Source organism: Equus asinus, chromosome 29, assembly GCF_041296235.1.
Source record: "Equus asinus isolate D_3611 breed Donkey chromosome 29, EquAss-T2T_v2, whole genome shotgun sequence".
Classification (NCBI taxonomy): domain Eukaryota; kingdom Metazoa; phylum Chordata; class Mammalia; order Perissodactyla; family Equidae; genus Equus; species Equus asinus.
Window position 1 is genome coordinate 12198969 of NC_091818.1, and position 15973 is coordinate 12214941.

Below are 15973 nucleotides of genomic sequence, written 5' to 3' on the forward strand. Positions count from 1 at the left end.
CTCTGGCATTTTTTACCTGAAGTTTGCATGTTATCAAGATCATAGGCATTGGAGATGATCTGAAGTATCATGTCATCCTCAAAGGTTTGGCAGACAAACTTCCAAGAGACCTGGTCCAGACACCTTGGAAACCTTCGCATCAGATACTGTCTGCTTCCATTTGGAGAAATCTTTATTTTTAAGTCACCAAATGATGTACAGTTTCCCCCAGGGTTTGTGCTTTCTTCAGGTGTGTTGCATGAATCCAAGTCTTGAGTTTTGTGGCAAAAAGCTTGGCTAGCAGCACCCGATCAAGGAAAATACTATCATCTTGGTTGAGTCTTGTTAGTTTGAAATTTTTGGTAAATTGTTCCTTGTTTTCAAGTTGTTAAATTTATGAGAATGGAGCTGTTTATGTTATTTTCAATGGCTGAAGAACCTGCAGTGATCTATCCCTATAGTGTGTCTCAGGCCTTTGAGGGTGAAGAGGCTTCCCCAAAACTTTTTGAGGCAGAACCCTGTTTGCTGTTGGCCCCTAACATCTTGAGTGCATCTGGGTTGGGGAGGAGACAGAGACTTCCAAGAACAAGTTGGTTCTTCTTGAAGGAATGCTGAAGATCCCCAAAGTATGGTACTTTGACATACAAATTATTTTGAGCCAAAAGCAATCAAGAGCCAGCAGATGCAGGAAAAACTCTTGATCTCCACCTTGACTGCTTTAAATGAAGGATAGACTTCCTCTTTGGAAAGGAAATTTATGTTTATAAAGGAAATTTCCATTAGTAAAAGCATCTGCACCAGAAAGAGAATGACTCTTAGAGACTTTTTTTTTGAGGAAGATTAGCCCTGAGCTAACATTCCCCACCAACCCTCCTCTTTTTGCTTAAAAAGATTGGCCCTGAGCTAACATCCATGCTCATCCTCCTCTACTTTATACGTGGGATGCCTGCCACAGCATGGCTCAATAAGTGTAGTGTAGGTCTGCACCTGGGATCTGAACTGGTGAACCCCAGGCCATCAAAGAAGAATGTGTGAATTTAACCCGTGTGCCACCAGGCCAGCCCCTAGAGAATTTTTTTTTTAGGAAGATTAGCCCTGAGCTAACTGCTGCCAATCCTCCTCTTTTTGCTGAGGAAGACTGGCCCTGAGCTAGCATCCACACCCATCTTCCTCTGCTTTATATGTGGGACACCTGCCACAGCCTGGTGTGCCAAGTAGTGCCCTGTCTGCAACTGGGATCAGAACTGGGGAACCCCATGCCACCGAAGTGGAACGTGCACACTTAACCAGTGAACCACCAGGCCAACCCCTAGAGAATTTTTTTAACTGAGAGATTTATCTGCACAAGGCAAGCTTTATTTATTATACATTTTCTCCCCTCATCTTCCCATAATTTTTCTTCAGCCACTTCCTGCTGCTGTTCACCCAGATGGCTTCCTGCTTCCAAGCTCCCCCATGTGCACCCAGTGTGGACTGGACTTGCAACTGGCAGCTGGTGTGGAGCTGCCTGCTCAAGGGCTGCAGAGCACCATCCTAAGTCTCATCCCCAGCATGACCTACCTGGCCAGCAATACTCAGGATCTGCCACCACTGCACAGGATTGGGGCATCTGCACTGATGGTTCAGATTGTGGGCAGTACCCAGCCCAATTCCCACTCACTTTTGTTGACCACATGCCTGTGCTGTTTGCAGATGGTACGGATTTAAAAGATAAGTCATATCCTGTCGTTAAAGTGGAACTGTTGGGCTGCCTTGAGGAATTCTTCAACACCTGTAAAACTAAAGAGAAGCTAGGAGAATTATCAGAAGAGTTCTACAAAAATGAACTACTATTGATTGAAATGTTGAATATACATGTCCCTGTAGTTGCTAAATTGAGATGTCTTTTAGACAGTTCTCCTAGGGAAGATTTACTAGACATTCTGACATCACTTATCCAAACAAGCAACAAAAATGCTCCAAATTCTAGATACTGTGACTCTGGAGGAACTGTCCAAGATGATGATACCACTGCTGGTGAAACAAAAGCAAGAATTGAAATTGCTTTAAGAAAACTTGGGGCCAGCCTGGTGGCACAGTGGTTAGGTTTGCATGTTCTCCTTCAGTGGCCCAAGGTTCACCAGTTCAGATCCTGGGTGCAGACCTACGCACCACTCATCAAGCCATGCTGTGGCAGGAGTCCCACATATAAAGTAGAGGAAGATGGGCATGGATGTTAGCACAAGGCCAGTCATCCTCAGCGAAAAGAGGAGGATTGGTGGCAGATGTTAATGAGGGCTAATCTTCCTAAAAATATAATAATAATAATAAAACAGAAAAAGCGAGAAGGATGATAATAAATGCATTATATGAATATGCCTCAATATGATTTCACACATCCTAGGTACTTTATTTTATTTTTTTTGAGGAAGATTAGTCCTGAGCTAACATCTGCTGCCAATTGTCCTCTTTTTGCTGAGGAAGACTGGCCCTGAGCTAACCTTCGTGCCCATCTTCCTCCACTTTATATGTGGGATGCCTACCACAACACGGCTTGCCAAGCGATGCCCGGGATCCGAACCTGCAAACCCTGTGCTGCTGAAGCAGAATGTGGGCACTTAACTGCTACACCACTGGGCTGGCCCGCATCCTAGGTACTTTAAAAGACGAACATGAGGAAGAAGATAATCATGATATTGTCATGCTAGAAAAAAAGTGAGCATCCAATATGTCAGAAGAAGCCCATTAGGTCTGTGTCAAAAAGAGAAAAAGACTAAAAAGATGCTGCAAGCAATGCCAGAATATGTTCAGATTAGAAATTATTTAGAATTTATGGTGGAACTTTCTGGAACAAAAGTACAACTGACCATCCAGACATTCAAGAAGCCTAAATTCTTCTGAATAACAAGCATTTTGCCTTGAAAAATTGAAGGACAGAATTTTGGAATATTAGGCTGTCAAACAGCTGAAAACCAATCTGAAGGGGCCCATTCTTTGCTTTGCTGACCCTCCTAGAGTTGGCAAAACAATGTGGGAAAGTCTGTGGCCAAGACTCTAGATCGAAATTTCCACAAGATTGTATTTGGATGAGAACGTGAATGGTCTGACATTTGAGGACACAGGCACACCTATGTTGGCAGTATACCTGGTCATACAATCAATGACTTGAAGACCACTGAGGTTAACAATCTGGTGTTTCTATTAGATGAGGTTGACAAATTAGAAAAAATTGTGTCCAAGTGATCCTGCAGCAGCTCTGCTTGAGGTATTGGATCATGAACAAAACCATAGCTTCACAAATCATTCTCTAAATGTGGGCTTTAACCTCTCCCAAGTTATTTTAATAACTATCGCCAATACGAATGCTACTACTCCACCTGTCCTCTTGGACAGAATGAGGACATTCAGGTGCCAGGGTATACACAAGAGAAGATAGATTGCCAGCAAGCAATTGATCCCAAAGCAACTGGAGCAACATGGGCTGAGTCCTTAGCAGATTCAGATCTCTCAGGTTACTCCTCTTCATATCTTCACCAGGTGTACCAGAGAGGCAGGGGGTCATTCTCTGGATAGCTGGTTTGGGGCCATTTGCCCAGCTGTTGCTGTGAAGGTGGGAAAAGAACAATATAAGGAAGTCAAGTTGGACCATTTTGGTGTGAATGAGAAAGAAATTTACAGAGAAAACATCTTAGAAGACACAAAATCTGAATCTATCAATGACAGCAGTTACTTGGCCCTACCACCTGAAACGCCAATTTTGATTGATTTCTATGCTCCAAAAGACATCTTTGGGCTCCAGATATATAAAATGGGCATTTGAGTCAACCAGGAATGGCAATAAGTTTGGCTTGGACTCCCTTAGGTGGAGAAATCATATTTGTGGAGGCAAGTTGAATGGATGGTGAAGGTCATTTAACTCTAACTGCTCAGCTAGGGGATATCATGAGAAGAGTCTGCCCATCTTGCTATTAGCAGGCTCTGCAACAATGCCAAGAAATACCATCTGCCCTGTGCTTCTGGAAGTTTTGATCTTAACAACACAGACATCCATGTGCATTTTCCAGCTGGAACTGTCACAAAAGATAGACCCCATGCTGGAGTTATCACAGTGACTTGTCTTGCCTCACCTTTTAGTGGGCTGCTTTTACATTCAAATGTAGTTATGACTGGAGAAATTTCAGAGGGGTCTTGATCTTCCAGTGAATTAAGGAAAAAGTTCTGGCAGCACACAGAGCAGGATAGAAGTGAATCATCATTTCTCAGAGGAATGAAAAAGACCTTGAAGAAATCCCAGGTGACGTACGATAGCATTGAAGTTTTGTCACAGCAAACTGCCTGGATGAAGCTTTTGATGCTGTCTTTACTGTCAAGACCTACCTGCTCTCTTAAATACTGTTTTGTAGGCCCAAATCTCAACTTTACAGAATTTTCAGTTATGACGTGCCAACAGCACTGACAAAATTGATTTTATTCACAGCAGTAGGGGTAAGTAAACTGTCTCTAATTTGTGAACACAATCACAAGAATGATTATGAACCTCACTCAAGTGGCAGTTAGTGTTTATTAGAAAAACATTAATTTAATAAATTGGTAAAAATTGAAAAAAATCTGAATCATCTGGCTACCTTCTTGAGTCTTATATTTTATGAAATTCAAGCCATAGTTAAATTACTGTGTAATCAATTTATTTTCTTTTGTTAATTTGTCTCACACAAACTTAATCTTCAGAGCAGCCACAGAACCTAAAAACCTAGGAGGAAGTCATTTTGTCCCCTCCAGTGGGCAAAGTCCCTCTTGCTGCTGCCCAGCAGGCTTGGTACCTCCAGGGGAAAGAGGAAAGTCTCATGAGTGACAGGGAAGGAGAATCTTCTCTTTGTTTCCTTTGTTAGTGACACTTTCCAAAGACCCCCTTGGGAGTGTTGCTGTGCTAATTTGGAACAATTCCTAAGACTCATTGCATCTGGAGGAAGACAAGCCTACCTGGGCTGAGTTCTGTTGGCAGATCAGGATCTGAGATTACTGAATCTGGGTCTCCTTCTAAAGTTGGGGGGTAAGACACCCTGTCACTGTGTTGTTCCTCCAGTCCTGAAGTCCCAAGTCAGTTTGCCTTCTTCTTACCACCTTTCAGAGTTCTCACTAAATTTCTTCTTTTATGGTTGTCCAGGTTTTATGGTTGAACTTAGCAGAGAGGACCATCTTGTCCCTGTGTTTGTTATGCATTTATAGGTTATTTTGTACTTTTCTGCATAGAGGTCCAGGTCATTTCTTGGTAACCTTTTTTTGTTATCTTTCCTTATTTCTATTGTAAATCAAGTCTACTCATCTATTATATGCTGTGGCTACTGTTTGCTACATGAAAGCTACTGACTTTTGCATGTTAGTTTGACATCCTGCTACGCCATTGGATGTTTTAACTGTTGGCATTAGTTTTCACATTGATTCTCTGTGATTTGCCATGTTTAATACCACATCATTTTTAAATGGAGAGTTCGCCAGCCAAGGGGAAGCAGGCCTGTCATAAGGAGTCACATACAGTTCACACCTTCCTCTGTTTCCTTCACTTGTCCTCTGTGGTGTTTTTACACCCTTCAAGAGAAGGGTGAGCAGTTGCTGTGTACAATTCATTCTTTCATGGAAGAGGGGCACAGTCAATTACTTCTTGAGCCAGGAGGGCCACGTTTGTATGGAAAAGGGAGAGCCCTCCACTAAGTCCCTGTGGGATGGGAGGGAAGGGGTCTGGCAAGGGGTGGCCCAGAAGATTGTGCAGGTGGCTATGGTTGCTGACTGAATACTGTGCTTATAGCGAGTTTGAACCAGACTGGGACAACTGGCTTGCAAAGATCCAACAACAGGAAAATCCCCCCACCTATGTATCACCTTTCTCCCCCACTTCCCATTATGCCTTAGTTGATTTCATAGCCAGATTATAAGGAAGACAGAGTTGCAGTCTGCAGAATGGACTTTGAAGCAGTGTCTCCTGCTTGTTATCATACTATCTTTGTCCTGTGATGTGAGAGAGGCCAGGACAACCAGATGTTAAGCTGCTACGTGAGGTCAGAGAGCCTGTGTGGGGGGTTAGGGTCTGCCTTCTCCACTGTCTCTGTTTGGGTGTGTTTCTGAGACTAGTTTTTAAGTTGATTATGGGAGAGAAGCTTATATAAGATGCTTACCACCCTGCATTCACCCTCCCCTCAAAACTTGAGGGAATCTTTGGTTCTTCAGAGAAGCTTTGAGGAAGAGTGAAACAAGACCATAGACAAGATTTGCATTTGGAGCTGTGCTGGAGTATACACTGAATAGTTTCCAGGTTTGTGGTGAGTTCTCCTTCCTTAGCATAGGAAAGAACTTGTCTAGTGTCCCGGCATATTTGGGGCCGTTATCACCAGCTTCCCCTGGTGAGCGATCAGAGAGACCTTCTCCTTATGACCCAGACATTCCCAGCTCTGAACTGTTTCTACAGTAGGCCCCAAAGCAGCAAATTGTTGACATTGCAGAATTTCTGCATTCCACAGTTTCCCTGTCTGCACGTCTACCTTGTACTGGGGGCTGTGATCTTTTCCAACCTGTCAAAGGATGCTTTCCTTGGTGTAAGTCCATTCAGCTGCTATAACAAGAATTCGCAGACTGGGTGGCTTAAATAACAAAAATTTACTTCTCACGGTTTTGGGTGCTAAAACTACAAGATCAGGTCTTGCAGATCTGATGTCTGGTGAGGGTTCATCGATGACCATAGTCTTGTGTCCTCACATGGCGGAAGGGGTAAGGGAGCTTTCTGGCATCTCATTTACAACAACATTAATCCCTTTTAAGAGTTGCCTCCTTATGACATAATCATCTACAAAAGTGCCTAGTGTCTCCCAATAGCATTATATTGGCAGCTAAGATTTCAACATATTCATTTGAGGGGATACAGATATCCAGTCCACAGCATTTAGTTCAACCAAAGGGCTCAGATTTGGGCAGAATCTCCACACGTGAATGGAGTACATTAGCAGGTATTCACACGTGCATGCATGATCGCCCCTCTTTTTGCCACAAAAATAATTTCATCTGTGGCATTTTCCTTTAATAGTCTTCATTTTTTCCCAGGATGGAAGAACTGTCATTCTAAACCTAAAGAAGGAAATTCCACCCCTGAGTGAACCTCATAAGGCAGTATGCCAGAGTGTGACCAGTGAGAAGAGGGGCATGAATGAGCCCAAACTACCAAGTTGAATTAAAATCCCTACAGAGAAGACTGGTTCAGAAGTCGGGGCTTAGTAACACAATTGGACTCCATTTCCTGTCTCACCCCCTCCCCACCACCATCTCTTTTTCAGGTCATGGTGTCTGTCCCAGGTAGGCTGAGTGATGTTTATGATGGGCTTCATGGTGCTGGCAGAGAGCTGAAGATGAGGAGGTTTTCCCTCAATATTTAAGTGCATATTAACATAATCATTGCAATCAGCAGCAATAACAACTAAGACAACATATTCAAAGTCAAAACACAAAAGACATAACGGAAGAAAATATATACAACATATGTGATGGAAAAAGGGTTGGTATAAAGAACAAGCCTTTTAAAACTCCAAAAAATTCAATAGGAAAAGATGAATAACTAAATAAATAGGAAAAGAGAAATGGATGTGAACATGCAATTCACAGAAGAGGAAGATCAAATTCTAAAAGCATGTCAAGCTTACTAGAGGTCAAGGTGATGCAAATGTGAACAAACAAGGAGGGATTCAAGTATGCCCACACATTACTTCAGCAGCAATTAAAATTCTAACACTGCTGGAGTTTGTGTAAATTGGAGAGAACTATTTTGGGGAATAATTTGCCTCAAGACTTGATACCTTGTGTACCAGATTCGACTTTTTAGTTTAATACAAGGAATAGTCCAAAACGTGCAATGGAATGTTCTATAAAATTGATAATCACAAACAGAGCAGCATTAATGAACCTAAACGAAGAACACGAACTTGAAGTTGAGTATTAAAATCAAAATATAAAAGAATATTTTATTGCCATAACATTTATCAGAAATCTCCAAACATGAAACTAAGCGGCACACAGTTTAGCAGGATATCTTGTAATCTGTATTGATGTTCTAGGTGATGATAAGCAAAAAGAACCATATTGGAGGCTAACAATGGGGTTACTTTGGAGTATTATTTTAACTTTGGGTTTATGCTTTTATTCTTCTGGATATATTATCAAAAGTGAAATTGCTGAATTATGATGTAGTTCTATTTTTAATTTTTTGAGAATCCTCCATACTGTTTTTCACAGTGGCTGCACCAATTTACAATCTCACCAAGAGGGCACAGGCACTCCTATTTCTCCACTTCCGGGTCAATATCTCTTAACTGTTGTCTTTTTGACCATGGTCATTCTAACAGGCATGAGATAATATCTCATTGTGATTTTCATTTGCATCTTCCTAATAACAAGTGAGGTTCAGCATATTTTTATGTACGTTGGCCTTTCATATATCTTCTTGGGACAAATGTTTACTCAGATCCATTGCCCACTTTTTAATTTCATTGTTTGTTGCCACTGAGTTGTATGAGTTTTTACGTTTTGGATATTAATGCTTTATCAGACACATGGTTTGCAAATATCCTTTCCAATTCCAAGTCTCATCTTTTCACTTGGTTGATGGTTTCTTTTGCCATGCAAAAGCTTTTTTGTTTGATGTAGTCCCACTTGTTTATTTTTTATTTTGTTCCTGTGCTTTATGTGTCAAAAAAAATCCATATACAAAAGTTTATTGCAAGATCCGTGTCAAGGAGCTTTATTCCTAAGTTTTCTTCTAGGAATTTCATTGTTTCAGGTCCTACATTTAAGTCTAATCCATTTCAAGTTAATTTTTGCAAGTGGTGTAAGATATGAGCTCAGTTCCATTCTTTTAAATGTGAATATGCAATCATCCCAGCACCATTGATTGAAGAGACTTTTTCACCATGGAGCATTCTTAGCTCCCTTGTCAGATATTAGTTGACCACACAAGCTTGGGTGTATTTCTGGGCTCTCAATGCTCTTCTATTCGTCTGTTTTTATGCCAGTATTATAATATTTTGGTGACTATAGCTTTCTACTATATCTTGAAATCTGGAACTGAGATTCTCCCAGCTTTGGTCTTCTTTCTCAGAATTTCTTTGGCTATTTGGGGTCTTTGGTCATTCCATATAAACTTTAGGAGTATTATTTCTATTTCTGTAAAAATCGCCATTAGAAACTTGATAGTGATTCCAATGAATCTATAGATAACTTCTGATAATATTGACATTTTAACAATATTAATTCTTTCGATTCATGAACACAAAATACCTTTCCACTTGCTTTCTTTGATTTCCTTCATCAATGTTTTGTAGTTTTCAGCAGAGATCTTTCACCTTCTTAGTTAAATTTGTTCTTGAGTATTTTATTGTTTTCGATGCTGTTGTGAATTGGATCAATGTCTTTATTTCTTTTTCAGAAATTTTACTGTTAGCGTAAGAAATGCTACTGATTTTTGTATATTAACTTTGTATCCTATAACTTTACTCAATTTATTGATTAGATTTAACAGATTTTTGGTTGGATCTTTAAAATATTCTCTATATAAAATCATGTCATCTGCAAATAGGAACAATTTTATTTCGTTCTTTCCAATTCTAATAATTTTTGTGTCTTCTTCTTGCCTGATTGCTCTAGCTAGGATTTCCAGTACTCTGTTGAATAGGAGTGGTGAGAGTGAGCACTCTGGTCCTGTCTCTAATCTTAGAGAAAAATCTTTCACCCTTTTGCTATTGAGTATGATGTTAGCTGTGGACTTGTCATATATGACCTTTAATATGTTGAGATATGTTCCATGAATAAATTGTTGAGTTTTTATTATGAATGGATGCTAAATTTTGTCAAATGCTTTTTCTGTCTATTGAGATGATTACAGGATTCTTTTCTTTCATTCTATTAATGTGAGGCACCACATTGATTCCTTTGCATATGTTGAAACGCTCTTGTATCCCAGCGGTAAACCCAGCTTTAACACGGTGAGTGATCTTTTTAATGTGCTGCTGGATTCAATTTACTAGTATTTTATTGATAATTCATGCATCAATATTCATCAGGGATAGTGGCTTGTAATTTTCTTTTCTAGTAATATCTATTTCTGGTTTTGGTATCAGGTTAATGTTGACCTTGTAAAATGAGTTTGAGAGTGTTTACTTCTCTTCAGTTTTGGGGAAGAATTTGAGAAGGATTTTTTTAAAGTTTGGTACAATTCACCAGTGAAACTATCTGATCCTGGGCTTTTCTTTGCTGGGAGATTTTTGAGTACTGGTTCAATGTCCTCACTAGTAATTGGTTTATTCAGATTTTTTACTTCTTCCTGATTCGTTCTTGGTAAGCTGTATGTTTCTAAGAATTTTTTTTATTTCTTCTAGGTTGTCCAGTTTGTTCACATATAGATATTCATAGTAGCCTGTTTTGATCCTTTGAATGTCTGTGGTATCAGTTGTAACGTCTTCTCTTTTAATTCTGATTTTCGTTATCTGAGCCTTTTTCTTTCTTGGTGAATCTAGGTTAACTCCTTTTTAATTTATAATTTTCTTGATTTGGGTTCTTTCTCTTTTCTCCTTGGTTAATCTAGCTAAGAGTTTGTTTATCTTTTTAAAGAATCAACTCAATTTGGTTAATCTTTTCTATTGTTTTTCTGTTCTCTTTAATTTATTTCTGCTCTAATCTTTATGATTTTCTTTTTTTTCTGCTAACTTTGGGCTCAATTTGTTCTTTTTCTTGTTCCTAAAGATGTAGAATTAGGTCATTTATTTGGAATCTTTCTTGCTTCTTAATGTAGGTGCTCATTGCTTTGAAGTTCCCTCTTAGAACTCTTTTTGCTGCTTCCCATAAATTCTGGTATGTTGTGTTTCCATTTTCATTTGTCTCAAGAAACTTTTTTATTTCCTCTTTGATTTGTCTTTTGATCCATTGGTTCTTCAGGATAATGTTATCTAACTTCCATGTGATTTTGGATTTTCCTGTTTTCCTCTTGTTTTGATTGCTGGTTTCTTGCCACTGTGGTCAGAGAAGATAGTTGGATGATTGTAATCTTCCTAAATTTACTATGACTTATTTTGTGGCCTAACATACGATATGTTGAAAAATATTTCACATGAGCTTGAGAAAATTTGTATTTTCCTGTTGCTGGACAGAATGTTCATTATATGTTTGTTAGGTCCATTTGATCTATAGTGTTGCTCAAATTTACTGTTTTCTTATTGATTCTGTCTGAATAATCCATCTGTTGTTGAGAATGTGGTATTAGAGTCCCCAATAATTATTGTATTGCTGTTTCTTTCTCTTTTTAGGTCTGTTAGTTTTTGTTTTATATATTTAGCTACTCAGATCTTGGGTGCATAAATATTTACAATTGTTATATCTTCTTGATGTGTTGATCCCTTTATCATTATGTAATAATCTTCTCTCTTTTTATCATGTTTAGTTTAAAGTCTACTTTGTCTGTGATAAGTATAGCTACCACTTCTTTTTTTGTTTAACTTTTGTGGAAATGTCTTTTCTCATCCCTTCACTCTCAGCCTATGTGTGTCCTTAGAATTATAATGAGTGTTTTGTAGGCAGCATATCACTGGGTCTCGTTTTTATCCATTCACCCATTCTTTATCTTTTGATTGAAGAGTTTAATTTGATTAAATTTTAAGTAATTATATATAGGTAGGACTTACTATTGCTATTTTATTAATTGTTTTCTGGCTGTTTTATATATCCATTGTTCCTTGTTTCTCTTCCTTTTCCTGCTGTCCTTTTTTTTGTGTTTTCATGTTTTTGGTAACTGTATGCTTTGACTTTTTATCATGTTCTTTTGAAGAATTACTGTGAGATTTTTCTTTGTGATTACCATGAGGCTTACATAAAATACCTTAAACTTATAACATCCTATTTTGAACTGTTAACAATTTAACATCAATATGTTTTACATTGTTTATATTTTGGTTTCTTCTCCTCCTCAAATTTTAGATTTTTGCTGCTACAATTGAAATTTTTTTAGTATTGTGTAACTAATGACAGATTATTGAATTTTTGGTTATTTTTGCCATGTTGACTTTTTTACCTTGTAAACTAGAGTTGTGAGTTATACACCACTATTACCATATTGCAGATTTAACTATGGCTATACATTTACCATTGCCAGGGAGATTTGTGCTACTTTTTTGAGTTTTAATGATTTTTTTTCTTTTGAGGAAGATTACCCCTGAGCTAACTACTGCCGATCTTCCTCTTTTTGCTGAGGAAGACTGGCCCTGAGCTAACATCCATACCCATCTTCCTCTACTTTATATGTGGGACGCCTGCCACAGCACGGCTTGACAAGCAATGTATAGGTCCGCAACTGGGATCCTATCTGGCAAACCCCAGGCTGCTGAAGCAGAACATGTGAACTTAACTGCGGCACCACTGAGCTGCCCCCTAGTAGTTGCATTTTTAATTTTTTAAGGAAACTTCATAGTGTTTCCCATAACGGCTGATCAATTACATTCCCAGCAACAGTGTTCCAGTGGTCACTTTTGTCTAGATCTTCATCAATATGATGTATTTTGACTTTTTGATAGTAGCCATCTTAACAGATTTGAGGTGATGTCTAATTGTGGTTTGGACTTTCATTTTCCCTATGATTGGTGAAATTTAGCATCTTTTCACATGTCTGTTCACCTTTTGTGTGTCTTCCTTGGAAAAATTTCTATTTATGTCTTTTGAGTGTTTTTTAATCAGGTTATTTATTCATTTACTTAACTTTTGAGTTGTATGAGCTTCTTATATATTTTGGATAGTAATCTCTTATGGTATATATGATTCACAAATATTTTCTCCCATTCAATAGATTACCTTTTTATTTGTTGATTGTTTCTTTTGCCATGCAGAAACTTTTCACTTTGATGTAGTTCCATTTGTTTATATTTTTCTGTTTTTGCCTATACTTTTTGTGTCAAAACCACAAGGTCATGGCCAAGAACAATGTCAAGGAGTTTTTCTCTGTTTTCATCTAAGAGTTGTTAGCTTCAAGTCTTACTTGTAAGTCTTTAATCCATTTTGAGTTGATTTTTGTACATGGTATAATATGGAGTCTAATTTCATTCTTTTACATGCAGATATTGTGTTTTCTCAACATCATTTATTGAAGTGGCAATCCCTTCCCCACTGTGTATTCTTAGTGCCTTTTGTTTTTCAAAGATTGGCACCTGAGCTGACATCTGTTGCCAATCTTCTTTTTTTCTCCCCAAATCCCCCAGTACATAGTTGTATACTCTAGTTGTAGGTCCCCTGGTTGTGCTATGTGGGATGCCACCTCAGCATGGCCTGATGAGTGGTGCTAGGTCTGCACCCAGGATCTGAGCTGGCACAACCCTGAGCCACCAAAGCTTAATGACTTGGCCATGGGGCCAGCCCCTTCTTAGTGCCTTTGTAAAAAGGTCAGTCAGGTTTCTTTCTGTTCTCTTTTTTCTTTTTTAGTTGCCTATGTCTTTTTTATGCCATTACCATATGGTTTTGATTACTATATCTTTGTGACACAGCTTGAAATCAGCTTTGTTCTTGATCAAGTTTGCTGTAGCTATTTGGGGTCTTATGGGTTCCATGCAAGTTTTAAGATTTTTTTCTATTTCTTGGAAAAATGCCATTGGATGTTGATAAGCATTGCTTGGAATCTGTAGACCATTTAGGGTATAACAGACATTATAACAGCATCGATTCTTTCCATGCTTGAGCACAAGATACCTTTCAGCTTATTTGAGTCTTCTTTAGTTTCTTTTACCAATATTTCATAGTTTTCAGTGTACAGATTTTCACCTCCTTTAGTAAATTTATTCCTAAATATTTTATTCTTTTTGATGCTATTGTAAATGAGATCTTAATTTCTTTTTCAGGTAGTATATTGTTCGTGTATAGAAATGTAACTTATTTTTGCATATTAATTTTATATCCTGCAACCTTATTGAATTCATTTATTGGTTTTAACAGTTTTCTGTGGAGTCTTTAGGGTTACTATATGTAAGATCATGTCAACTACAAACAGAGAAAATTTTACTTCATCCTTTCTCATTCTGATGCCTTTTATTTATTTTTCTTTCCTAATTTCTTTGGCTAGGATTTTAGTACTATGTTAATTAGAAGTGGCAAGAGTGGCACCCTTGTCTTGTTCTTAATCTCAGAGAGAAAGTGTTCCCCTTTGTCTGTTGAGTATGATGTTAGCTGTGGGCTTGTCATGCATAGTCTCTATTATGTTGAATTGCATTCTTTCTATATCTAGTTTGAGAGGTCTTTTTTCAGTTTTATTGAGATATAATTAACATACATCACTGTATGAGTTTCAGGTGTACAGCATAAATGTTTGACTCACATATATTGAGAAGTGATTACCACAATAAATTTAGCTAATGTTCATTATCTCATACAGATACAATAAAAATACATGGAAATAAAATAATATTTTTTTCTCGTAGTGATAACTCAGAATTTACTCTCTTAACATTCATATATATCATACAGCAGTGGGAAGTATAGTTATCATGTTTGATCCTGAAATGATGTTAAGTGTTTTTCACATACTTTCTCTGTATCTATGGGAATGATTGTATTATTTTTATTCTTCATTTTGTTAATGTCACATTTATTGATTTACACATATGGAAACATCCTTGCATCGCAGGGATATGTCCTACTCGATTATGGTATATGATCCTCTTAATACGCTGTTGAATTCAGTTTGCTAATTTTTGTTTGAGACTTTTTGCATCTATGTTTATCAGCAATATTAGCCTGTAATTTTCTTTTCTTCTAGTGTCCTAATCGGGCTTTGCTATCAGGATAATTCTGGTCTTATAAAATGAGTTCGGAAGTGTTCCTTTCTCTTCCATTTTTTGAAACAGTTTGAGAAGGATTGGTTTTAATTCTTCTTTAATTGTTTAGTCAGATTCACAAGTGAAGCCATCTGATCCTGGACTTTCATTTGTTGGAGGATTTTTGATTACTAATTCAATCTTCTTCCTTGATATTAGTCTGTTTGGATTTTCTACTTCTTTTTATTTCTACTTTTTTGTTCAATTCATTTAAACTAGACAAAAACAAACAGCAATTTAACTATTTCTCCCATCTCCTTCCTCCCACCCCTGGCAACCACCAGTCTGGTCTCTGTATCCATGAGCTTGTATCTATCTATCTATCGATCGATCGATCTATCTATAGTATATAGCATACATATCTAGCATACATCTTATAGAGTATATACATGGTGTATAGTACATAGTGTGTATAAATAGTGTGTGTTTGTATAGATATATTCCACATATAAGAGAGATCCTACAGTATTTGTCTTTCTCTGTCTGACTTATTGTATTTAGCATAATGTTCTCAGGGTCCAACAACATGGTCACAAATGGCAAGATTTCACTCTTTTTTTATGGCTGAATAATATTACATTGTATATGTAGGTATCATTTCTGTTTCTTCATGACAGTCTTGGTAGATTTTACATTTCTAGAAATTCATCCATTTCTTCCAGATCATCTAAATTGTTAGCATATAGTTGTTCATAATAATATGTAATGGGCCTTTTTATTTCTGTGGTATCATTTGTAATGTGTAATCTTTCATTTTTGATTGTATTTTTTGACCCCTCTTTCTTTTTTTTCTTGATTAGTCCAGCCAAATTTTCGCCAATTTTGTTTACCTTAAAACAAAGCATTTCTCAGGTTAATTCATCTCTTTTATTGTTTTTAGTCTCAGTTTTATTTATTTCTACTACAAACTTAGGACTTAATCTATTCTTTTACTAGTTCTTTGGAAACTTCAAGGTTAGGTTGTTTATTTAAGGTTTTTTTAATGCAGACATTAGCTCCTATAAAATTTCTCTTGTTAACTATTTTCATTCCATCTCAAAAGTTTAGTATGTTGAAGCGTAGTTTGAGATTTTTAAATTTATTCTATAAATTTATTATATTAAGCAGAATAATTTCAACTAAAGCTTGCATGGTAATAA